This window comes from Neovison vison, chromosome 13 (genome assembly GCF_020171115.1).
Source record: "Neovison vison isolate M4711 chromosome 13, ASM_NN_V1, whole genome shotgun sequence".
In the NCBI taxonomy this organism is placed as follows: Eukaryota; Metazoa; Chordata; class Mammalia; order Carnivora; family Mustelidae; genus Neogale; species Neogale vison.
Window position 1 is genome coordinate 67,219,006 of NC_058103.1, and position 25,177 is coordinate 67,244,182.

At 37.1% G+C, this 25,177-nt stretch overlaps 1 protein-coding gene and 1 pseudogene across 2 annotated transcripts in view; one reads left to right on the plus strand and one right to left on the minus strand.

Annotated features, from left to right (window-relative positions):
• The window catches only part of PRKD1 (protein kinase D1), a 333,946-nt gene that overhangs the window by 64,697 nt on the left and 244,072 nt on the right, over positions 1 to 25,177 (plus strand). The gene's annotated exons all lie outside the window — the stretch shown is intronic.
• On the minus strand, positions 3,549 to 3,711 carry LOC122894816 (annotated as a pseudogene).

The following is a 25,177-nucleotide window of genomic DNA, read 5'->3' on the forward strand; positions in this document are numbered from 1 at the left end:
TCACTGCCCATTTCCCTTCATCCATTACTCAAACCCAGGTCAACGCTCATGTCTTTGTTGAAAACCTCGCTAACCAAAAAACTATCACGATCTCTCTTTTCTGAAAACTATTAGCACACATGTCTGTTATGTTCATTTGGTCCATTTTTCATCTTATAAAGCCATTCCAGTAGTGTGTGTTGCCCATAAATTATACTGCAAACAATTTCCGGTGTGGTAGAGTAGTATCTTATCTATTTTATGTTCCCTGATGGTTGTCTTAGTACGTGGCCCAACCATAATGCACAATAAATTCTTGTCAAATGAATTAAAATTCATTTTTTCCCTTCTAGGCCTTACCATAGTGCTTAGCATAGAGTCCCAATAAATATTTACTGATTGATTTAAACATATTTATACTTTTACCTAATTATCTCTCTTGAGGTCATGGGTTCTGCCTAACAGCTTTGTAAACAAGAACTGTTTGTACTCTCATTTATATGACCTTGTTTAGGAGATTCATTTTTAAATACTGGGATGCCTTGAACAAGGCACTATTCATATGTAAATCAGTCTTTCTGTCTGTCTTTCTTCTTTCTTTGAGTTTGGCCTAATCTTTTCTCAGCCTTCTTACTGCTGTGTGTGATGTTTATTTACATATGGCATTTCTACCTGTGGGACTACAAAGTGTAGGATTATGTTTTTGCTTTTGTTTTTCTAATGGCACTAGTGGCTAGTAGCTTCAGAGAACATTTCACAGTGACTTATGGACCCTTCTTGGTGATTGTTTCTGATATATCAGAGCTTATTTTCTTAGAGATAAAAATTATATGATTTCTCCCTAAGTTTATTTGCTTTGCGCTTGTGTCCATGTTGGTTGTCCTCTTTAAGGATATTAAGTTGAATGTGTGTTTCCATAGGAACTAGAAATAATAAATTGATATGACTATGCCTAAAGTTTCATTGTTCTGTGTGGACCTTTCCTAAGCAAGAAAATGTGAATTTATCTAGGAAGTTTGTTCATTTGGCTTTTTATAATATTATATATTTTTGAAAAGTTCCACTTTACTCCGAGAAAATATCTTTCTCTTCTTCATTACTTCTGAAGAAAAATTCCTACCATGAATTGATGAATTTGTCAGCCCTTTTCCCCCTCTTATATGATTCCATGAAAAGCATATGAAAAAAATATATATAGTGAAGATCAGATTCAGATCTAAATTTCTCAAAGTGTATTTCCTTTCATATATTTCTGGTGGACTTTTTACAGCATAAGGGCCAACATTTATTTTTATTGTTCTTGTAATCAGTGAATAGGTTGAGCTTAATTTTATTGACACTTCTTTTTAAAACAATTCAGCCTGATTTCAGAAGTGACATATTTTGCATCAGAGAGGACTAAACTATGCAAAGTGGCATCCTTTGAGGAATGCTCATTACCAGAGTGGCGACAAGGAACTCAGCTCAAGCAGTTCCTATAGTGATTGCAAACTGGCTCACTTCCCAGCTCTTAACATTGTCAGTGTGGGTTTCTCTTGATTGACCATCAGTCTTCAGCATCTCTAAACATATATTACACACACACACACACACACACACACACTTGGCCAGACACAAGATAAACAAACAAAGACTCTTATTAAACTCCAGGAACAGCTTACATAGAGACATTTAATCCTTTTTGCATATAAATAAGATTCCTACTCTGCTATGCTGTTTTGGAATATGCAAAGCCTATAAAGCTTGACTCTAAATTTCGGAAGTCATAGTCAACTGTAGAATGTTTTTGAGTGGTCTGGATATTCAGGGTCTATGACTAACGTTCTCCCCACTTAGATTCTCTCTAGTCTAAAACGCATTTGCCGGACTAATTACTCTGAGACTGATTTTCGACGGCCCCTTCCAGCTTCAAAGGTTGTCAGCTCACTTATCCATTACTTCTGTTATTTATTTTTGGGACGTTTAGCATGGGCCAGGTGCTATACTAGACAGAGTGTCAGAAACCTCCTTTATACAGCCCCACACCGGTTCTGTCCCAAGCGCCACGGCTAGTGCCACCTCTGAGAACCACGGTCACGGTCATCTTTTAACAACACCGATTTGACCGTGTTACCCTCCTGTTTAAAACATTTCAGTTACAACTGAGTTACAACTTAGTCCAGTTACAACTGGCCCAAGATTCAAACTCCTTATCATGCCCCCTGCCACCTGTCTGAACTTTGCATTTATTCTGTCCCTCGGTCAGTGTTCCAACCACACTGACCACCTTTCTGTGCCTCGAAGAGGCCAGGATTTTCTCGCCTACAAGCCTTTGTACGTGCTGTTCCCTCTGACTGGAACACCCTATTCCCTTCTTCCCAGAGGTGGCTCCTTCTCCTCTTTCATGTCTTATCTTAACTGTCACTCCCAGAGACTTTTCCTCTGACCATACTATGTAAATAGGCCTTCCCATAACTCTCTTTTGTTATACTGTTTATCTTAGAGCATCTTTAGAGTTCTAAGTTTATATTCATTTGCTTTCTTTAATTTCTTCTGTTTTCTATAAAAAATGATATCAGGAGGGAGTTTATAGACTGTGAGAGTAGAGTTTCTATCAGGTTGAAGAGAACGTGTAGTAGGGGGTATTATGCCCCAATAATGGGTCCGTGATTAAAGGAGCGAGACTGATACAAAGCGAAGGTCAAGCAAAGCTTTATTTCGCGCCAAGCATCAAGAGTCTAACCGAACGATCAGGGCCGCATCTCTTGCATGAGAGGGCAACCCTTCTCTGTTTCACAGGCTAGCTTTTAAGGACAAAGGCCATGCGGTCGGGCCTGGCCACGCACAGGTGACCAATGAGATTGTAACACACACAGGAAACTCCACAGTGATGCTAGGTGACCAACTGAATTACAATTTACCCTAGTAGACATTTGAACCAGCCTATTACACCTTGATTGGGATTGGCGCCAAAAAGGGCTCCCAAAGGGCGGGGCCCATACTCCTTGGTAACCAGGGAGACATTATGCATGCCCCCCACTGATCAGATGTCTCCACCTGGCCTGACCCACCTTTGTATCTGGGCTTTGTTACCTGTAAATCCCCTGGGGGAAAGGGAGCAAGGACAGTTTCTAAATAGGTCCTTACAGGGGGGAAGTTCTTAAAGAGCCAGAAAGATTAAAGAAACACTGTGAGAAGATTGACTTTTAAGATTTTATTTTTTTAAAAGATCTTACTTGTTTATTTGAGAGAGTGTGTGTGTGAGAAGGGGGAGGACCAGAGGGTGAAGCAGACTCCTTGCTAAGCAGGGAGCCCAATGTGGGACTCCATCCTGGGATTTAGGGATCATGACCTGAGCTGAAGGCAGTTGCTTAACCGACTGAGCCACCCAGGCCCCTGATTTCTAAGATCTTAAATGTGCATCAGTTATCAGTACAGCTTTTGGGGTGAAGCTGTGGGTGTAGGAGCCCAATGTCAAGTGGAGATAAAATGAAGTTTCCTAGATTTGAGTGTCTACTGCAAGTCAAACTTCTCTGATCATTGGGTATATAAACCTCAAAACAAAATACAAATTGTATATTCTTACCTCCTTTCTTATAAAATAATTGGCCATATATGCATGTTATTTCTGGGATTTTTCTGTTCTGTTGATCTTTGTATCTGTTTTTATGCTAGTACCATACTGTTTTCAATTAGCAATAATCGCGCCTCGGATAAACCTCATTGGCTACGATACTGCCACTGCGCAAAGCTACCATACTGTTTTGATTATTATAGCTTTATAATATGGTTTGAAATCAGGGAGACTGATACCTCTAGCTTTGTTTTTCTTTCTCAAAATTTCTTTGGCTATTTGGGATCTTTTTAAAAAAAAATATTTTTTCATTTATTCTAGAAAGAGAGAGAGAGCATGTGTGCATGTACGTGCATGTACCCTGAGGGAGGGTATTAGAGGGCAGAAGAGAGAATCTCAAGCAGAATCCATGCTGAGTGTAGAACTTGATACAGGGCTTGGTCTTATGACCCTGAGATCATGACCTAAACCAAAACCAAGAGACCAACACTTAATTGACTGAGCCCACCCAGGTGCCCCGCTATTTGGGATCTTCTGTGGTTCCATACAGATTTTAAGATTATTTCATTTTTGTGAAAAATGCAAATGGAATTTTGATAAGCATTGCATTGAAACTGTACTATGCTTTGAGTAATATGAACATTTTAACAATATTATTCTTCAATCCATGAGCATGGAATATCTTTTCATTTATTTGAATCTTTTTCAGTTTCTTGCATCAATGTCTTATAATTTTTAGGGTACAGGTCTTTCACCTTCTTGGTTAAATGTACTCTTAGGTATTTTATTATTTTGATGCAATTATATATGGATTATTTTCCTAATTTATCTTTCTGATTGAAATAATAGATTTTTGTATATTAATTTTATACCCTGCAACTTTACTTAATTTATTAGTTTTAGTAATTTTTTATAGGAATCTTTAGGGTTTTCTATACATAGTGTCATGTCAACTGCAAATAATGATAGTTTTATGTCTTCCTTTCCAGTTTGGAAACCCTTTACTTCTTTCCTTGCTTAATTATTGTAGCTAAGACTTCTAATACTATCTTGAATAAAAGTGGGGGTAGTGGCCATCATTGCCCAGGCCTTTTCTTGCCATTCCTTGTCTTAGTGGAAGAGTTTCCAGTATTTTATTGAATATGATGGTAGCTGTGGGTTTATTATATATGGTATTCATTATGTTGAGGTACATTCCCTCTATATCCATTTTGTTGAGTTTTTATCACAAATGAATGTTGAATTTTGTCAAATGGTTTTTCTGCATCTTTTGAGATGATTATATGATTTTTATCTTTTATTTTGTTCATATGCTGATTGGTTTGCAAGTGTTGAACCATCCTTGTATCTCTGGAATAAATCTCACTTGATTGTTATGTATAATCCTTTTAATATATTGTTGAATTTGGTTTACTAATATTTGTTGAGGATTTTTATATCTGTGTTCATCAGGGATATTAACATGTAATTTTCTGGTGACAAAGGCAAGAATATACAATGGGGAAAGGACAGTCTCCTTTATAAAAGGTGTTGGGAAAACACCATGCAAAAGAAGGAAACTAGACTACTATCTTACACCATACACAAAAATTAACTCACTATAGATTAAAGACTTTAATTAAGATCTGAAACTCCCGAAAGAAAACATAGGTAACAAGCTCCTTGACATTTGGCTTGGTGATGATTTGTTGGACCTGACTCCAAAAAAAAAAGGCAACAGAAGCAAAAATATAAACAAGGGAGACTACCTCAAACTGAAGAGCTTCTGTGCAACAAAGAAAACTATCAATTAAATGAAAGGCAACCTACCAAATGGGAAAAAAAATTAGCAAGCCATATATTTGGTAAAGGGTCGCTATCCAAAATATATAAAGAACACAACCTGATAGCAAAAACATAAACAAACTCATTAAAAAAAATGGGCAGAGATATTTCTTCAGAGAAGGAATACAGATGGCCCACAGACACATGAAAAATGCTTACCATCACTAATCATCAGGGAAATGCAAATCAAAACCATAAAGAGATACCACCTCACATGTATTAGAATGGGTCTTGTCAGAAAGACAAGAAATAACATGTTGAGGATGTGGAGGAAAGGGAACCCTGTGTCCTGCTGGTGGGAATGTAATTTGGTGCATCCTCAGTGGAAAACAGTATTGAGATTCCTCAAAAAATTAAAAATAGAACTACCATATAATATAGCAATTCCATTTCTGGGTACTTATCTGAAGAAAAAAAAAACCCACTAATTTGAAAATATATATGTACTCCTATGTTCATTGTGGCATTATTTATAATAGCCAATATTTGAAAACAACTTAAGACTTTATTAATGGATGAATGGCTAAAGGTATGGTATATCTGTCTGTCTATCTATCTATCTCCACTCAGCCATAAAAAGCATGAAATCATGTTGATTGCAATAATATTAATGGGCAATAAGGAAATTATGCTAAGTGAAATAAGTAAGATAGAGAAAGTCAGATACTGTATGATTTCACTTATATATGGAATCTAAAAAACAAAACAAAACCATACAGAGAACAGAATGGTAGTTACTAGAGGGGAGGATCAAGGGTGGATGAAATAGGTGAAGAGAGCCAGAAGGTTTCAATTATAAAAACTTTCAGTTATAAACTTTTAATTAAAATAAGTCATGAGTGGTACAGCATGTTGACTATAGTCAATAGTATTTAGTGAATACTTGAAGATTGCCTAGAAAGTAAGTCCTAAAATTTCTTTTTCACAAGAAAACAATTTTTTGTACTTTTTGTACACTTTTTTTGTGTGGTAAGAGATAGTAACTAGACTTATTGTGGTGATCATTTCATAGTGTATACAAATACTGAATCCTTATGTTGCACACCTGAAATTGGCATAATGTCGTATGTCAATTATACCTCAATTAAAACACAAAAATAAAATCCAAAACTCAAAAGCCACTATAGCAGTTTTATTATTATTTCTAACTTCTTTGCCCAGTGGTTTTGTTTATTAACCTTCTACCTCTGTCACATTCTTGTCTTTAAATCCTGTTTAAGTCTACTGTTTGCCTTTCCTTTTTAACTGTTTGAATCCTGTTCATCCTGTATATCTCAACTCTGAGAAGTACTTTCCTTCCTAATGGCCCCCATCCTTTCATTGGTATGTGTAATCTGTCTCTCCCCTGAACATGCAGAGAGTTGGTCATACCATTTTATGTCTCTGCTACCATTGTATTTTATCCTTCGCCCCGTAGATCTTGTTTTCCTAGTTAGATATAAACACCTGCAGCACAAAGCAGTTTCCTCATATATCTCTGTAATATCATGTCCCAGGGAAGTGTGCTAGGGAAGATATGGGACAAACATTTGATGGTGGAAAATTAAGTCAGAATTTCTTATCATATATAGCAGCTGCCAAAGTGTTATATGGTGTTAATAGAATAATTAAATTAACCATTTGACTATTTTGTTTATAAAATGTTTGTGTTGCCTATTATTTCAGTAGAAGACTGACTGAGAGAAACAGACTAGACCTCTAAATGACATCGTTGCCATATTCAAGGCTAATCAATCTTTCTTTCTTAATTTCTTTGGGGCAGTTCTAGAATAATGGCAATATACTTTCTAAATTTCCATGCACTGTTTTCTATCACTTTATCTTATGTGAAATTTCACAATGACTAATGTATAATGAATTTCATCATTCAACATGGTTGAATAATAGTATTTTTGTTCATTTTAGTTTTTGGATAATGGAACATTCTAGATTAAAAAAAAAAATTAAAAGAACAGATTACACTGGGGCTCCTGGGTGGCTCAGTCAGTTAAGCATCTGCCTTCAGGCCCAGGTCATGATCCTGGGGTCCTGGGATCAAGCACCAAGTTGGGTTCCCTGCTCAGCGGGGAGCCTGCATCTCCCTCTCCCTCTGCCATTCCCACTGCTTGTGCTGTCTCTCTCAAATAAATAAAATCTTTTTAAAAAATTAAATTACATTTAAAGAGTATTGAGCACAAGGTAATGTTCATTGATTAAAAGGTACTTTCTAAGGTCTCATATAAGTTGTAATTATTAACAAGTATTATTGTATCTCAGATGTATGGAAGTTAATGGACAGTTTTCTGAATAAAATACAGGGTTAGCAGAGGATTTGTTGTAATAGGTAATATGGAAAATAGCCAGGTGAGTGGAATTTGGGATTTCCTGCCAGTACCAGAAATAACATAGAGATAGGGCAAATGGCAAGACATAGATAACCAAAACATTTTAATGGCCGTTTTGATTTCCTCATTGTAGGATTTTTTGAAAACTTACTCATTCAGCAAATGTTGATTTAATGCTTATTTCATTGTGTTGGAGGGTAGGGATAATTACAAAGAGAATAAGACTAGCACAGTCATCCACCCCCATGATGCTTACATTATCTTCAGTATGCAATTGAGCATGCAATTTTTGGCTCCTACTTCCCTTGCATTTTGTATATTAATTTCATATGATCACTAAGTACTCCCAGATTGATTGATATTATCATAAATATATGGTAGCTGTTTTGTGTATATTTTTATAATTAGATGTTGCTTGCACACATGACTTGTGTTCCAGAAAAATATAGAAAATTGTTGAAGATCTGAAAAGACTACTGTAATTTCTTAGTTTGTTTAAGATACAGCTATTTGAGGAAAAACCTGATAAAATAACTTGAACTTTGGCTGAAAGATCAAATTTAGGGACAATTCAAGAGAATCCTCTAGCAAACTATGAGAAATGTAGTGGTAAGTTTATTCACATGGGCGTTAACTATAGTCCTCTCGTTCCTTTATTTCTCTGGCCTTTCTACCTTAATTCCAAGGTCTTGGGATTTTAAGTAAATTGCTCCTTTTTTTCCCCAAAGATTGATTTATTTGGGAGAGAGAGAGGGTGGGGGGAGTAGGGAGGGGGAAAGAGGGACAAGCAGGCTGAGCTGAACACAAAGCCTGGCATGGAGCTCCGTCTCATGACCCTGAGATCTTGAACTGAAATCATAAGTCTGTCGCTTTACCAACGGAACCATCTAGGCACTCCTAAATTGCTTCCCCTTAAAGTTATTCTCAGAGTAATTTGTTTTGGGTACCAAAATGTCCCTCAATTTATCTACATACTCACACTCTCCCTTTGCCTTGTGTGGTATGGAACATTGTAATGTCTCTCCTGAGCCTTTGCAATGCAAAAATGACAACATACCTTTGGTAAAAAGGAGTGGTATTCTTAGGAGAAAAAGTAGCTTTTTTTTTCTTTTCTTCATGCTGCCTGTATGAGGGGCTTATGGGGAAGAATAGGTATTGGACCCAGAACATTGGACTGCCTAAGACGTAGTTTGCTTATGCTTGTAAGTCAGATAAAATGTGCCTTCTTTTGAGAGTCAGGGTCTACATTTAAAAGGGAGAATTAGATTAATTGGTAGATAAGTTGATATTCCATATTCAGGCACCCTTAAAGACTTTTAAGTATGGGCACTATTTACATATTAGGTGAAACTCTCCATATTGTTGTCTTTGATTCTTTCTGTAGATTTATAAGGATAACTTCTGACCAAGTTACATTGGCAGGAATATTAATATGTTATTAGTTGAATTCCCATTTGGTCATTGCCTAGTAGTGACCAGATGTCCCAATTAATGTGATTTAGTTCTGCTTTTTAACTCATAAATATTGTTGAGTATCTTGCTTTAAAGATGGATTCATTGCTTTACAACTGATACTATGCATTCATATTTTTAAAATGAGTATTTTTTACTGCAAAATTATATCATTTAAGTTTGCCTCAAAAATATTTTGGCTGTTCATATAGTTCCTCTGTTTCTTAAAAGTAGCTAAAACTGCTGTTATTCTTTTGTGGTTTTTGAGATACCATCTTACCCTAGGTTCTCTGGGAAACTATATGCTTTCTGTTTTTTCTTGGGGAAAAGTGTGCATTTCAAGCCACTGTTCTCTAGGGTAATGGATAATATTCAAATATGAAAACAGATCTGAAGAGAAAGAAAAAACATGAGTTGAAGATTTTTAAAATGTAAAGATTAATTCGGTAGTATCAGATTAGAATTGGAAGAGAGGAAAACAAGAGCATTTTAAGAACACTAATGAACTGAAACCGCAGTTCTTATACTTGGAAGTGAAAATTGGGGAGAAGAGACTGTATGTTTAAATATTATTTCCTCATGAGAACTTTCCCTGTCCTCTTCACTAGGTCAGGTGTGCCTCTTCTCCTTTTTCCTAGTGCTAGGTACCTTTTCCCTCCTGGCACCATTTGCAGTAGTAAACGTAATTATTTAATGATACTCTGTCTCTCCCTGGTAATCCCAGTAAACAGCATGGAGTGTATCATGTGGGCTCAGTGCATTAAAAATACAACAAGATCCGAAGGGGCACATGCACCCGAATGTTTATAGCAGCAATGTACACAATAGCCAAACTATGGAAAGAACCTAGATGTCCATCAACAGATGAATGGATAAAGAAGATGTGTATATATACACAATGGAGTACTATGCAGCCATCAAAAGAAATGAAACCTTGCCATTTGTGACAACATGGATGGAACTAGAGGGTGTCATGCTTAGTGAAATAAGTCAAGCGGAGAAAGACAACTATCATATGATCTCCCTGATATGAGGAAGTGGAGATGCAACATGGGGGGTTAAGGGGGTAGGAGAAGAATAAATTAAACAAGATGGGATTTGGAGGGAGACAAACCATAAGTGACTCTTAAGCTCACAAAACAAACTCAGGGTTGCTGGGGGGAGGGGGGTTGGGAGAAGGGGTGTAGGGTTATGGACATTGGGGAGGATATGTGCTATGGTGAGTGCTGTGAAGTGTGTAAACCTGGTGATTCACAGCCCTGTACCCCTGGGGATAAAGATATATGTTTATAAAAAATAAAAAATTAAAAAAAAATACAAGATTAAAATGTTGTGAAGACAGAAGAATATGAAAAATAAGTGGTGTGAATGTTGTCATGTGACAACAACAGAATGCAACTTTTCTTATGGTCCCCCAGATGAAAAACAGACAATAGAACCGAAAAATAAGATGGTTTGGTCTTGGCTCCAGGGAAGTGATATATTTTCTTCATATGGGTGAAGCATTCAGTTGAAAACACTTTGTTTTGGGTTCCACTGTTTCCAAAATACTTTTATATCTGATTTTCTGTTTTTTTCTTCCTCAGAGGAGGTGTGAGTAGGTTTTATACTTGCCTTATTGATTAAAACACAAAAGGAACGATTCTGAAAAGATAATTAGGGAACCTTCCAAAATGTCCAGAGTAGGAAATTAGAAAACCTCTGATTTTTTTACTCCAAAACAGACTGTCTTCTGCCAGTTTTACTTAATACGTTGTTTTTCCCACTTGAGAGGTCAGTGAAAGGAAACCCATAAGCCTCTGCTACAGCTATTCAGTAAAATTCTCAGTGAAGGGTGGCAGCTTAGTCCAACTAGTAGAATGTCATGGTTTGTCAAAGCCAGAGTTTTGTTCTATGAAACTACCAAAGATGAAAACAGTTGGTGAAGACATAAGATAGAATTATTTTTGTTATAGAAGCTTCGAGAAATGGTGTGTCAGGATGTAGTTTGCAAATTGGGGCACCTCTTACTGGAGGTAAGCTAAAACCAACTCACTTCATGAGGACTCCCTTTTTGCTTTGCATTTTTACCCCACAGCTATTACTCAGTTGAAATTCTGCTTGGTTTAGGAGGTATTAGTTATAGTTTATTTGGACTGCTTTTGTTATTTCTTCCTAACTGAAAAATGAGTTTAATTTGGCTTGTTTCATATATTGTCAAGTAATTTTTAATGAATATTAAAAAAGTAAAAGATGGAAGGGAGGGCCTGTTTCATCTCGGCTTAAAAATTAGACTAGTCTGTTTTCTTAGTCAGTGTGGAAAATGTAACCTGTCTGATTACAGAATTAAAACATAAGTGGGTAAGATAAAGATCTGGGGAAAGCTGGGAAGTTGATGTAGTGGAAAGTCTATTGGCCCTGGTGTCAAACAATCTAAATTTGAGTCCAAGTTTTTCTTATCGAGTGGCCTTAGGAATGCCATTTAAATTATTTAAGCCTCAATTGCTTTATTTATAGAGAGAGAACTTAAACATTTACTTTAAAGGATAGGAGATATAGAAAGTGCTTTATTAAAGCACTTTCTAAATTGCAAATGATTGAACACATATAGGGTATGACTGTGCAATGAAAAAGGCATTTGTGATGGGTGAAAATCTTACAGTGACATCAGTAAGCAATGACTAAAATGATCTTAATTTCTAGAGTTATAGCTGTAGAAGAAATAACTCTATATATCAGTTCTAGACAACATCTCAGATGATATTTGAACTAAAGGACCTTAAATTAGGGCTCCCATGAAACCTCCCTGTATTGTTTCTTCACATGGTTGCAACAAGTCTGAGAAGCCTAGTTACACCACTGGTTTTGTAGTCTCTACTCTTAGGAGCACTGTTATCATCTGTCTTGCCTTATGTTAAGAAGAGTATCACTGTGCCCCCTTCTGGGTTACACATTGCCTATGCAATTTAGATTGGATTTCATTCTAAATTTTAATAGCCAGAAATATTTTCTACAGTAGACCTTCTGTTCCTCCACAGCCTTCAGCACAACGCAGTGGGTCATGCCTAAAATCAATGTATTTGTCTTATAATCATGATTACTTTTAGGACAAGCACTCACAGCAGAAAGAAGTATACTTGTTTGGAGACCGCAAATGTGGTATATTCATGTGTATTCTGAGCGTAGTGTTTATTTTCTGAAGCCACTTCTTGTCTCTCCCTTGTTGCCCATAACTTTCTGAGAATGAATGGTTAATTTGACTAGTGCTGCTCAATGATAGAAGAAATGTTTGAAGAGTCTACAAGAACCCTTTAGTATACTTAGTTCAAAGATCAGTTTACTCATTCAGATTGTGAAAAATATTAATTGTATTTGGTTTTACAGAAATGTCTTAGACTGAGTTTATTATTTTAAAAAATATATTATTTCCTGAGCATTGTTTTCACCTGTTGAATTACAAGTCTTTTTCTAGGTTTTGAATGCTTTTACCTAAGTCATGTAATTTTATGAGTATTAGTAATTAATTAGTTACTAAATTCTCCTTTCCATCTTTGAATTCTTACAATTACATAAGGGTTATAAAATGAAGTTTATTTTATTTCACCCATTTATTTAATGGGGAAGCTGGGTGACTGACTATAAAAGAGACATTATTATAAGGTTCTTACAGATTAACTTATTTATTTGAGATAGAGAGACAGAGAGAAGGGGAGAGAGAGCATGAGTTAGGGGAGGGGCAGAGGGAATCTTCCAGCATACTCCCGGCGAAACGTGGCGCCCACGAAGGGCTGGATCTCACTACCCATGAGATCATGAGCCGAGCCAAAACCAAGAGTCAGACACTTAACTGAGCCACCCAAGTGCTCTGATGGCCTGATTTATTTTGAGATTTATCAAGCATGTAATGTGTGAGTCTATCCAAGTAGAGAAATGGTCTATTTTGTTAGTTAGTATAAATAATGAATATATTGTTCTAACAACATAGATTTGGCTTGCCTTTTGCCATTGATGTAATAGTCATGGTCTTTTTATAATTAAGGTAAATTATTAGAAATAAACAGTATTGTCATTTGATTACACTCATATGTGGACTCTGAAAAATGAAACAAATGAATAAACAAACAAGAAGCAGAATCAGACCAGTAAGTATAGAGAGCAAACTTGTGGCTGCCAGAGTGGAGGGCATGGGGGGAACGGAAGGAAGGGGATGGAAGATACAGGCTTCCACTTATGGAATGAGTAAGTCACAGGAATAGAGGGTACAGCATAGTTAGTGATATTTTAATAGTGTTGTGTGGTAACAGATGGTAGCTGTGCCTGTGGTGAGCGTGGCATAATGTATAGAGAAGTAGAATCGCTGTGTTGTACACCTGAAACTCATATAAGATTGTATGTCACCTATACTCAAAAAAATTGAAAGGGAGAAAACACATGGGTGGTATTGTGCCATTGTTAAAATAAGGGAGACTTCTCCAATATTGGAAGCAGATGGTTTCTGAGGAAGTGACTTTCAGGCACCAAATATAAAGCACCTTGTAGTGTCCTCACCCCTTACTTTTCTAAATATCAGTATTTTTTTTTTCTCCAGAAAATGAAATGGGAAGTTCATTTCTTAAGTTCCATTTATGTGTTTTGACTTCAGAGGTCTTTTCAAAGAAAGAGAATAAGACGTTTCTGGCACTGTAAACAAGCAGGGGAAATCATTACATAGGTAGAATTTTCTCCTTTTGGCACAGGTGGAAACTATTCTTGAAAGTCTGCCCTTTTTCTACACAAAAATATTCTCAGGGAGGACTGATGCCAAGGAGAAGCCCCAGTTTCATGAGACACGGTCTCTAGTGTTTCAAAGGGATTGGTAGGGCATGATTTAAAAGGACATGATCACAAGCTCAGGTGTAGTCTGGTACTTGTGGGGTGAAACAACAAGGAGAGACTGAGTGGGGGAAGGATCCGGAGTGCTGCTCCTGCTCCTCAGGGCTTAGTGTTCACGCTTACAGAGTCACATGGAAGCATTTCCTGTGCAGTTCAGTTATTCACTCATTCAGCAAATAGGTACTGAGCATCTGTGATTTACCACACAGTTTTAGGTGAAGACTTAGTGTGAGAAACAATGTATACCCTCATGGAGTTTATAGTCAAATAAGGAAGGCAGACATTGAATCAACAATAAATACTATATTTATTGTAAGGTCTGATAATGCATTATGTATTATAACATCTAATAATAATAATACGTGTTTAAGAGAAAACCAGAATCAGGGGAGAGAGATCGATCAGGTGGCTGCCTGACCTTGCTTGTCAGGGAGGCCTTCCCTCCGTGTATTTGTTCAATCATGCGTCTGCTCATCAATTCGCTTCATGAACTGCGCTATTGATCTGGAAGAGACGTTTACAGTTTCTGCTTCAGGGAGTCATGTGAGTGAGTTCTGTAGAACTTAGAACTCATTTTCCTATACAAAATAATGTTAAACAGATGAAGTTAAGTTTCCTCACTGTTCTGCAAAAATCCCCCTAATTCATGTTAAAACTTCACTGCGGTCCTAATGAGGGACTTCTGCATTCTGGTTCTTGGGAGGAAGAGGAAACAAAGACTTCGGAAGGGAAAGAAGGAGAGGACTTGCTCCTCTTTCCTGGACACCAGGCAAACATCTTGCAGGCAGATTTTTAAATTGGCTAGTTTGGGTTTCCCATTATTCTGTCAGATTTTCAGCCTCCCCCCCCCCCCCCCGACTTCTTTTAATTTCCCTCATGCTGCACTTTTCAGTCCTACTAACCCTGTTCTGCTCTTAGAAAGTATTCCATGGCATTCTAATATTTTATCTTTGGTTCTTCCTCAGGTACCATAGGAGAAGAGACGTTTGATTTTACTACTTCCCATAAGTGTATGATGTGAGGTATGATGTGAGCATAACCCTAATCTGAATAAAGGAATTTGCATTTTCTTTTTTTAAAAGATTTTATTTATGTATTTATTTATTTGAGAGTGTGGGGGAAGAGAAGTGGGAGAGAGAATCTCAAGCAGGCTCTACACAGCAGGGAGCCCGATGCAGGCCTCAATGCTGAGGCCCCTGAGATCATGACCTGAGCTGACCACTTAACTGACTGAGCCACCCAAGTGCCCCAGGGATTTGCATTTCTAAAGAGGATACTTGAATTACTAATTGCTGGATTTGTAAGCTAACAAAATTAGATGAAATACTCAAAATGTAGTGGAACTACTGTCAGGCAGGGGCCACCAGGTCACAAACGCCATTGCTTCCTTTTTGTCTACAATGAGGTAAGGTGTACAGCTTTGCCTTTCACTGTTTTTCCTTTCCCTCCTATGAATAAACTGGAGTATTTTCCTCTGAGAGCTCCCCTAATGGTCAGGGAAGAGAGAGCAGTTATAGAAGTCACTTTTACTCTCTGCCTTTATAAGTTAGACGTTTGTAGGTCAGAGGTGGTTCGGGTAGATTTGTTCTGTCAGGGTAGGTAGTCCGGTCTGCCACCACGTGCAACTGGGGAGCCAGGAAAAGTGACCGTAACAGTGATTCTATCAGAGACTGTGTTTTCTGATTGTCTAATATGCCAGATACTTCACATGCATTCATGATTTTGTTCAGTCTTGACCACAGTCCTCAGGGTGTGTAACTTGACAGGGGAAGACACTGAGAGGCTGTGTAATCTGCCCAGTGAAACTTAGTAGTGGAGTTGGGATTCAGATTCAGGTTCGTTTGATTCTGAAGTCTCTTTTCTCCTTAGCCCCATTATCCCAGAAATAAGCCAGTGATGATTCCAGAGAAATTAGTCCCTTGGTAGGCTTGAGCTCTGTTCACTCAGGACCAACAAGCAGCTCCCATGTCCTAGATGCTGAGGCAGCTGGGTGAGCTCTGGAAAGACTAACAGTCTTTCCAGAGTTCCTTTTGGTTTTTTCTCCTGTCAGCTCCCCAGGCTGCAAGGGGGTTCCTACCTCAGGGAGTCACTCCCCAATAGGCCTCTGAGGCCTCTGTACTCAGTTTGGTCCTGAATTTGCTCTTTCCCTTCTCTTTGGAGTATATAAAGGTGAAACATGGATCAGCTCATTAGTACATTGAGCTGACAGCCCTGTTGGTCCTTCTCATGCTCACTATTGACAGGGCCTCCTGCTGCAGATTTTAGAAAAGTTTTCTCATTATTCACACCTGTAATCTGTTTGTATTTCTTTCTCCATGGACACTTTTACTTGTTGTTTACTTTTATTCCCCAAAACTCTAATGAGAAATCTGTGGTTTTCCTGCCTCTGTTGTTCTGCTTAGTGCCCCTGACAGAGCTTTGGTTGTGGTTGTATTAGCAGTTATTCAACAACTGGCTGCATTAAGTTTTTTTCTTTTCTCTTTCCTTTTTTTTTTTTTTTTTTTTTGAGGGGTTGAGGAACGGACACTGATGCCTGGGTAGCTATATTTGGAATGTAAAATGATATGCTTGGCTCAAGTGAAAGACTCCTTGTAGACTTTGGCAAAAGGATTTGTCTTTGTATAGACTGGCAGCCACTTTTTGGTTTTCTAGTATTTTCTAGTCAGCCAATTTGAACTTCCTTTATTCTATGATGTGAGATATTGGATGCACTGGTCTTTGTACTGTGTCATCCTTCATCCAGATGCACATGTTTTAGTGAAGCCCAAAGCTGAAGGAACAGAATGATCCTATTGTGATAGGTTTGCAGACAGGTAACGATGTAGCCTCCATTAGCGAAGTTGATATCAAGTGTACTTTTGTGTCAGAAACTTCATCACCAGTGAAGATGGTGGGATGAATGGAAAGACTAGGAATCTAGGTGGTATGTGTATGGTCCCATCTCTGGTACTGACTAGAAATGTAGCCTTTCATTAATTCCTTTTTTTTGTAGGTCTTAATTTCCTAGTTTATAAGTTAAAGCTATTATTAAGATGGCCATTTCATTCAGGTCTCAGGCTATAATTTAAGGCCAGAAATAAAATAGAGTGCAGAGAAATGCATTCTAGGAATGAAGAACATACATAAGCCTGAAAAATTAAAACTATATGACGAACTATGGAAGCAACAGCAAAATATAAAATTTCGTATGTAAATCTCAGGTTGTATGGAGATGTGGTAGAAAGGTTATGGATTTTGGAATATACTACTGTAACAACAGTAAAACATTTCATCATGACAGTATTATAATGTGTTTGTGTTAGTTTAAGCTGTATTGTAGGGTGGCCATTGGCCTAATTGGGAATACACATCATTGAGAACTAAGCATTTAATCAAAAGGCCAGTCTGAAGAGATATATACCACCAGCTGTCTTTATCTCTGGTCAACCATGAGAAGTTTTACCAGGAAGCCATTTTCATTTTAATTTTATCAATGGGTTTTCATTGGTAAAATTTTTGGCTTATTAGCATAAGGGATGCAAAAACGAGTTTTTACTTTTTTGAAATAAAAAGTGGTGTTCAGAATTCATGGATTGGCTACAATATATTAGAGACACATCCTGCCCTTGCAAGAACATGGCATCAGGATCTAGCAAGACCAGGAATGGCAGTGGAAGGCTGCATCCTAACTAGCCAGCTGATAATTTAGAGGATTCGGGTTGCTGTATATCCGTTTAAGGATGACTCAATCCTCTCTGTACATTGTTGCATGGAATATATGATCAGAACCCCTAAATCCAGACCCTTCACTGACTTCTGACTATTGGTAGCTATCAAAGAGAGCTTCCTATTGAGCATGACCTAATTAGCTTAGATAGGTTTTCACGAACGTCAGAAAAATCTCAACTCTCCCACTTAAAATGGTGCATTATTTAGCATTCATGAATCTTGGGTTTTTCATCTTTACACTACTTCAGCTGGTGATGGGGATTGCTGAGATAATGTTATGCGCTATCCTTGGCACAACTTTTAAAACAATGGCCAGGATGAAGGTAGGGTTTGGTTGTAGTTAGGATTGCCCAGCACATTTGTGCTTGACCAGGTCCTGGATGAAGCCAGTGGGATTAGACACAGTTCCTCTGCCTAGCAGGAGTCACATAAACTACTCGGGTAAATACATGGTCCAAACTGTACCAGTTAGATGGTCTTTCTCTGGGATTTGGCTGTTGACCCTGCAGTTGGTCTCCAAGTACAGCTAGAGCTGTGTCAGGTGTTTAAATTGGGGAGCTGCGGGGTGGTCCCCTTTCTCCATTTTGAAGTTCAACTTCATTTCTGTCCTAGCTGCAAAAGAGACTTCCGTGTCTATCTAATAGATAAAATAAAATAAATAAAAATAACCAGAAATAGTTCTGGTTAGTTTCTGTTAGTTATAACAAAACTAAAACAAAACAAAAACGCCAACTGCTCCATTTTCAATGTTACAGAGTAAAGTTAGTCCCATCTTTTTCAAGCTGTTGGTAGCGTTTGATTCGTAGTCATTGTCTTCCCCTTTCTTGAAATAACTTTCTCACGGATACCATGACAATGCAGTCTCCTGCTTTTCTCCATACAACAGAAGTGCCTCTTTCCCAGTTGTCTTTGCTGATTTCCCCTTCTCTCCCCAACCTCCAAGTGCTGAAATCCCTCAGGGTTCTGTTGTTGGCATCTTCTTCTCTCTACCTGCCCCTGGATACTCATGTGGTGCTCTTCCTCTTTCCGGTCAGAGCTCTGCCTAGGTATCACCTCCTCAGAGGGACTTGCCTTGACCAAATTCAAACTACACTCATCTTCCTCTCATGGTTGTTCCCCCCACCCCCACACCAGTTTTATTTTTCCTTGTTGCACTTAACACCACCAGCGGTTTGCTTTTATATCTTTTTGTCAGTTGTGCCCCACAGCAAAATGTAACTCTGTAAGTCAGGGATTTGTCTTTTTGACACCTGTATCCTCAGAGCTTGGAAGAAAGCCTGACATCACTAAATACTGATTGAGTTTGCTAATGAATGAATAAATTCTACTAACAACTATCATTACTTAACCTTTGAAAAATATGAAACTTTATTGCTTAGTTACATTTATATCATATTTCCTTAAGATTAAGATTTTATTTCATATTTTATTACTTGAAATCCTGTTTCATCTTACAATTGGTGTCATTTGCATTTAGTATTCTAATACAACATTTTGGTCTGTTATTAAATAGATTTATCAACATCTTATTCTAGATGAGAAATTTTAAGCAAGATACTGGTCTGGTCCGTATCAAACATTAATAACAATAGATGCATAGCTTATTTGGGAATTTTTTTTAATTTTAAGTTTTTATTTTAATTCCAATTATTTAACATACTGTGTTATATTAGTTTTAGGTATACAATGTAGTAATTCAGCACTTTTATACATCAACTGGTGCTCATCATGGCAAGTCTACTCCGTAATCCTCAATACCTGTTTCAACTGCCTCCCCACCTCCCCTCTAGCAACCATTAGTTTGCTCTTTGCAATTAAGAGCCTGTTTCTTATCTGTGTGTCTTATTTTTTTTCCTCTTGCTTGTTTGTTTTGTTTCTTAAATTCCACCTAAGAGTGAAATCATATGGTCTTTGTCTTTCTCTGACTGATTTATTTCACTCAGCATTATATTCTCTAGCTCCATCCATCTTGTTGCAAATGGCAAGTTTTCATTCTTTTTTATGGCTGAATAATGTTCCATTATATATTCCAATATATATATGTGTATTTCCGTTGTAATATGTCCTGTAAGTCATACTATAGTTACCTTATAGATAGTGTTTTTGATTCTTTTTTTATTTTGTTTTTTGCAATTGTATTTATCAATTTAACAAAATATGCTTCTGTATAAAATGTGACACTTTCTGAATCACATACTATCAAAATCATATGCTTTCATTTACTCATATTTTTGGAATTCTGCAGTGATCTTGATCACATTGTCTTTTTTTTTTTTTTTAAGATAGATAGATAGATTGATTGATTTATAGCACAAGAGGGAAAGGACCTGGGGGAGAGGGAGAGAGAGAATCTCAAGCAGACTCCCACTGAGTGCAGAGCCTGACACTAGACTCAATCCCATGACCCTGAGATCATGACCCGAGCTGAAGTCAAGAGTAGATGCTTATTTGACTGAGCCACCCAGGTATCCCTTGATCACATTGTCTTATGTTCAAAGTCCATCTAAATATTTTCCAAATGTTGAACTTCAGTGGTATCGTGTAATTTTGCAGCTCTTTTTAAAAGTATGTTTTTGGGCCTGTGTGTGTGTGTTTTTTTTTTACCTTTACAAGTTGTTTATTCAACATTTTATAATTTTCATTTCTTAAGAAGGGTGAAACTGTAGTAGATTATTAACAAAAAATAAAAGAGAACATCGATGTCCAAAATAATTGAATACATTAAAACTCAAGGATGAGGGCAGCCCCACACATTTTGACTTTCCCACATCTTAACAACACTTTTCAAATTTGAGAAGCAAATTTCATAGATCTCTTGTCTCTCAAGATTCTTCAGTAAGAGTCCTGTTGATTGTTTTCACTGTTAGAGGAGCTACAGTGTTAGAGTTTAGTGGATAATTGAAGCTCAGTGGTAGGATATGACCTGGGTTTATGTTTAAGAAAATCTCTACGTTTTTATTGGCTTCTTCTCTGCCAACACTGACTCAGTGATGATATCTTTTTCTATCGACTCAGCTCTCAATAATTTCTTTTTTAAAAATTAAAATATAATTGATTTACAGTATCTTATCAGTTTCAGGTGTATATCATAGTCATTCAGTGTTTGTATACATTATAAAATGATCTCCACAATTAGTCTAGTTGCCATCTATAACTGTACAAAATTATTACATTATTAACTAAATACCCTATGCTGTACATTGCATCCCCATGACTTAACTTATAAGTGGAAATTTATACCTCGTAATCCCCTTCAACTATTTTGTCCTTTCCCTAACTACTCCCTTCTCTGGTAACCACAGTTTGCTTCCTATGTCTATGAGTCTGTTTCTGTTTTGTATGTGTATCTATTTTGTTTTTTAGATCTATATGTAAGTGAAATCATACAGTATTTGCTTTTCTCTATCTGACTTATTTCACTTAGCATAATACCTAAAGGTTCATCTTTGTTGTTACACATGACAAGATTTTATTCTTTTTTTTTTTTTTTATGGTTGAGTAATCTTCCTGTGTGTGTCTGTGTCTGTGTCTGTGTGTGTATGTATGGCATGTCTTCCTTATCCATTCATCTGTCAGTGGACACTCCCAGTTTGCTTCTGTATTTTTTCTATTGTACATAATGCTGCAGTGAACATAATGGTGCATATATCTTTTCAAATTAGTTTCACTTTCTGTGGATAAATACCTGGAAGAGGAATGATCACATCTTACGTTAATTTTATTAATAATTTTTTGTGGGACCTCCATACTGTTTTCCATAGTGGCTGCACCAATTTACATTCTTGCCAGCAGGGTGTGAAGGGTCCCTTTTCTCCATACTCTTGCCAAAACTTGTAATTTCTTATCTTTTTAATACTAGCCAATCTTGACAGGTGTGAGGTGATACCTCATTTTGGTTTTAATTTTCATTTCCCTTATAGTTAGTGTCACTGAACATCTTTTTCTGTACCTGTTGGTCATCAGTATGTCTCTTTGGAAAAATGTCTGGTCAAATTCTCTGCTCATATTTTAGTTAGTTTTTTTTTTTTTTTAACATATTAAGCTGTGTAAATTCTTCATATATTTTTGGATATTAACCCCTTATGAGATGTATGATTTGCAGATATTTTCACCATTCGGTAGGTGCCTTTTCATTTTTTGGATGGTTTCCTTTTCTGTGCAAAAGCTTTTTAGTTTGATGTAATCCTACTTGTTTCTCTTAGATTTTGTTGCCCTTGTCTAAGCAGATTAGTCCAAAAAACTATTCCTAAAATCAGAGTCAGAGAGCATACTGCCATGTTTTCTTCTAGTAGTTTTATGTTTCATATTTTAACATCCAAATCTACAATTCATTTTGAATTTTTTTTTTTTTTATATCCTGTAAGCTAGCGGTCTACCTTTGTTCTTTTGCATGTTGTTGTCCAGTTTTTCCATCACCATTAATTAAAGAGACTGTCTTTTCCCCATTGAATATTCTTCTTTATTGTAGACTAGTTGACTATATATGTGGGTGAGTTTATTTCTGGCCTATTCTGTTTTATTGATCTATGTGTCTGTTTTCCTTCCAGTACCATACCCATTGATTACTTTAACTTTGAAATGTAGTTTGAAATTCAGGGACATGCTCCCTCTAGCTTTGTTATTCTTTCCCAAGTTTGCTTTGGGTATTCATAATCTTGTGGTTCCTTCAAATTTTAGGATTCTTGGGGCACCTGGGTGACTCAGTTGGTTAAGCAACTGCCTTCAGTTCAGTTCATGATCCTGGAGTCCTGGGATCGAGTCCCACATCAGGCTCCCGGCTCCATGGGGAGTCTGCTTCTCCCTCTGACCTCCTCTCTCATACTCTCACTCTGTCTCTCTCTCTCTTTCTCTCTCAAATAAATAAAATCTAAAAAAAAAAAAATTTTTTTTAGGATTCCTTGTTCTGGTTCTATAAAAAAATACCAAATTGATTTTGATGGGGGTTGCATCAAATCTGTAGATTGTGTTGGTAGTATGAACATTTTAACAATGTTAATTCTTCCAATATATAAGGTTGGAATATCTTTCCACTTGTGTAATCCTCAGTTTTCTTCAGTTTCTTTCATCAGTGTCCTATAGTTTTAGGTGTACAGTTCTTTTAACTCCTTGGTTAAATTTATTCCTTGGTGTTTTGTTCTTTTCAATGCAGTTGCAAATGGGATTATTAAGCTAGAGAAAAGAAAACATTATTAAGATCATACAGAAGAGAAAATACATTTATAGTACTGTATTATATTTATAAGAAAAAATAATGAAAAAATCCACATATATGTGGACTTGTGCAGTTTAAAATTGTATTGTTGAAGGGTCAACTGTATTACCTGTACATTGTAGAAAAGTCTCATGGCAGAGGCTACATCCCTTCCTAATCTCCTCACCCTTTTTTATTAAATGGGAAAAATAGCAACAGTAGCTGCTATTCATGTGAAGATTGCATATCCTATGTTTTAGGCGGAATTGTTATGTGGTCTTTATAAGAAGTCATCTTACCAGCAAGAGTGTGCCCCTCTTCCCTTTTTTCTCTAAGATTGCCTTACTGACCAGAATTGGTATCTGATGGATAAAGCTCAGTTGCCTCATTGTGAGGATGAGGGTCATATCATCAGGATGGCGAGTGATGAACTAGCATGAGCCTGAGTTATTGATAATTTGTGGAACCTTCATACCAACTCTGGAATTCCAACCTCCAGACTTATTTTTAAAAGTGGAAAAAAAAAATAAACTTTTCTCTTGTTTAAACTGTTGTTATTTGCAGGTGACCATCTGTTACCCTGCCAAAAATTGCTTTCCTTCTTTCAGTTTTTACCTATATCTCTGTATCTGATACACATACAGGCACATTCTACATATACAAACCCACACAGAGCTGAGGCTAAGCTGCTTATAGTGCACATTATTGAATTTAAATATTTTTGTCTCGGGGGCGCCTGGGTGGCTCAGTGGGTTAAGCCGCTGCCTTCGGCTCAGGTCATGATCTCAGGATCCTGGGATTGAGTCCCGCATCGGGCTCTCTGCTCGGCAGGGAGCCTGCTTCCCTTCCTCTCTCTCTGCCTGCCTCTCTGCTTACTTGTGATCTCTCTCTGTCAAATGAATAAATAAAATCTTAAATAAATAAATAAATAAATATTTTTGTCTCAATGTTAGATCCTCATTTTCTCATATCATTAGATTAGCTTTAAACATTTTTTATATCTATTTAATTTGTTTAATTGGTTTACTGTTTTGAGGTAATTATTTTTACTATATAGCAGTCTTTTTTTTTTAAGATTTTATTTATTTATTTGACAGAGAGAGATCACAAGCAGATGGAGAGGCAGGCAGAGAGGGAGACAGAGGGAAGCAGGCTCCCTGCTGAGCAGAGAGCCCGATGTGGGACTCGATCCCAGGACCCCGAGATCATGACCTGAGCCGAAGGCAGCGGCTTAACCCACTGAGCCACCCAGGCACCCACTATATAGCAGTCTTTTTTATCCTAGGAATATTTTGATTTATATTTTAACTGAGTATATGTTGTATCAAAAACCCTATTTAAACAGAGTACATGTAGTTCACTTTCATTTTTCTCAGATCCCTTCCTTCTGAGAAATATGCCCTGGCTTTGCTAAACCTCCATCCTCCTATCATTCCTTGTACTTACTTCTAGTATAGCACTTGGCCTTCCTGCTATCCTATTCTACTTATTTATTTTCTTCTGTTTCCCTCACTTGCCTTTGAGGAAGGGCTGGAGCTGGGTTTGGTTACTTGCTGAATATTTGGGTCACTCGGTTATCCCAGTCTCTCCATGTAGTAGCTCTTAGCGTCTCTTAAGTTTGTGTCTGTTTATCTGTAAAATTGGTGTAATGTATATTTTCATGGTGAGCATCTTGAGGATAAAGGAAATAATGCCTATGCATTGCTTCTTTTAATATTGGACCCAAGATCAATCCTTAACAAACACCCTGTTGCATTCAAGTCTTTGCTCAAATGTCATCTTTTCAAGGAAACCTGTTCTGTAGCTGTGTTTTAATTGTAAAAATCCCTACCCACATCCTCTTAATTTCTCTTACTCTGTTTTCTTTATAGCATTTATTATTTCAAAAATACTGTATAGTGCATCTATTTTCTTATCCCCTCTGTTGTTCACTGTCTACTGTCTCCCACCAGACGGGACACTTCAGTGAAGGCAAGAATGTTAATCTGTTTTTGCTTACTGCAATGTCCCTTGGAATAGTGCCTGGCACATAGAAGGGGCTCCATAAATATTTGTTGAATAATGGTGGTATTAGCATATTTAAGATATATTGAATGAACAAAAACGTTTAAGGAACAATTTAAATTTTTCTCTTTTTTTCTGGGTTAGAGACTCAGTGAGCAGATTTCAAGCTCCATATCCTGCCCTTCATCAACACCTACTTCTGTTTAGTCTGTAGCATGTTTTGGTCTGTATCCACCAGTTTCTCTTCTGTACTTACCTTCTGTGTAAATTTTCTAGGTCTGCCATACCAAA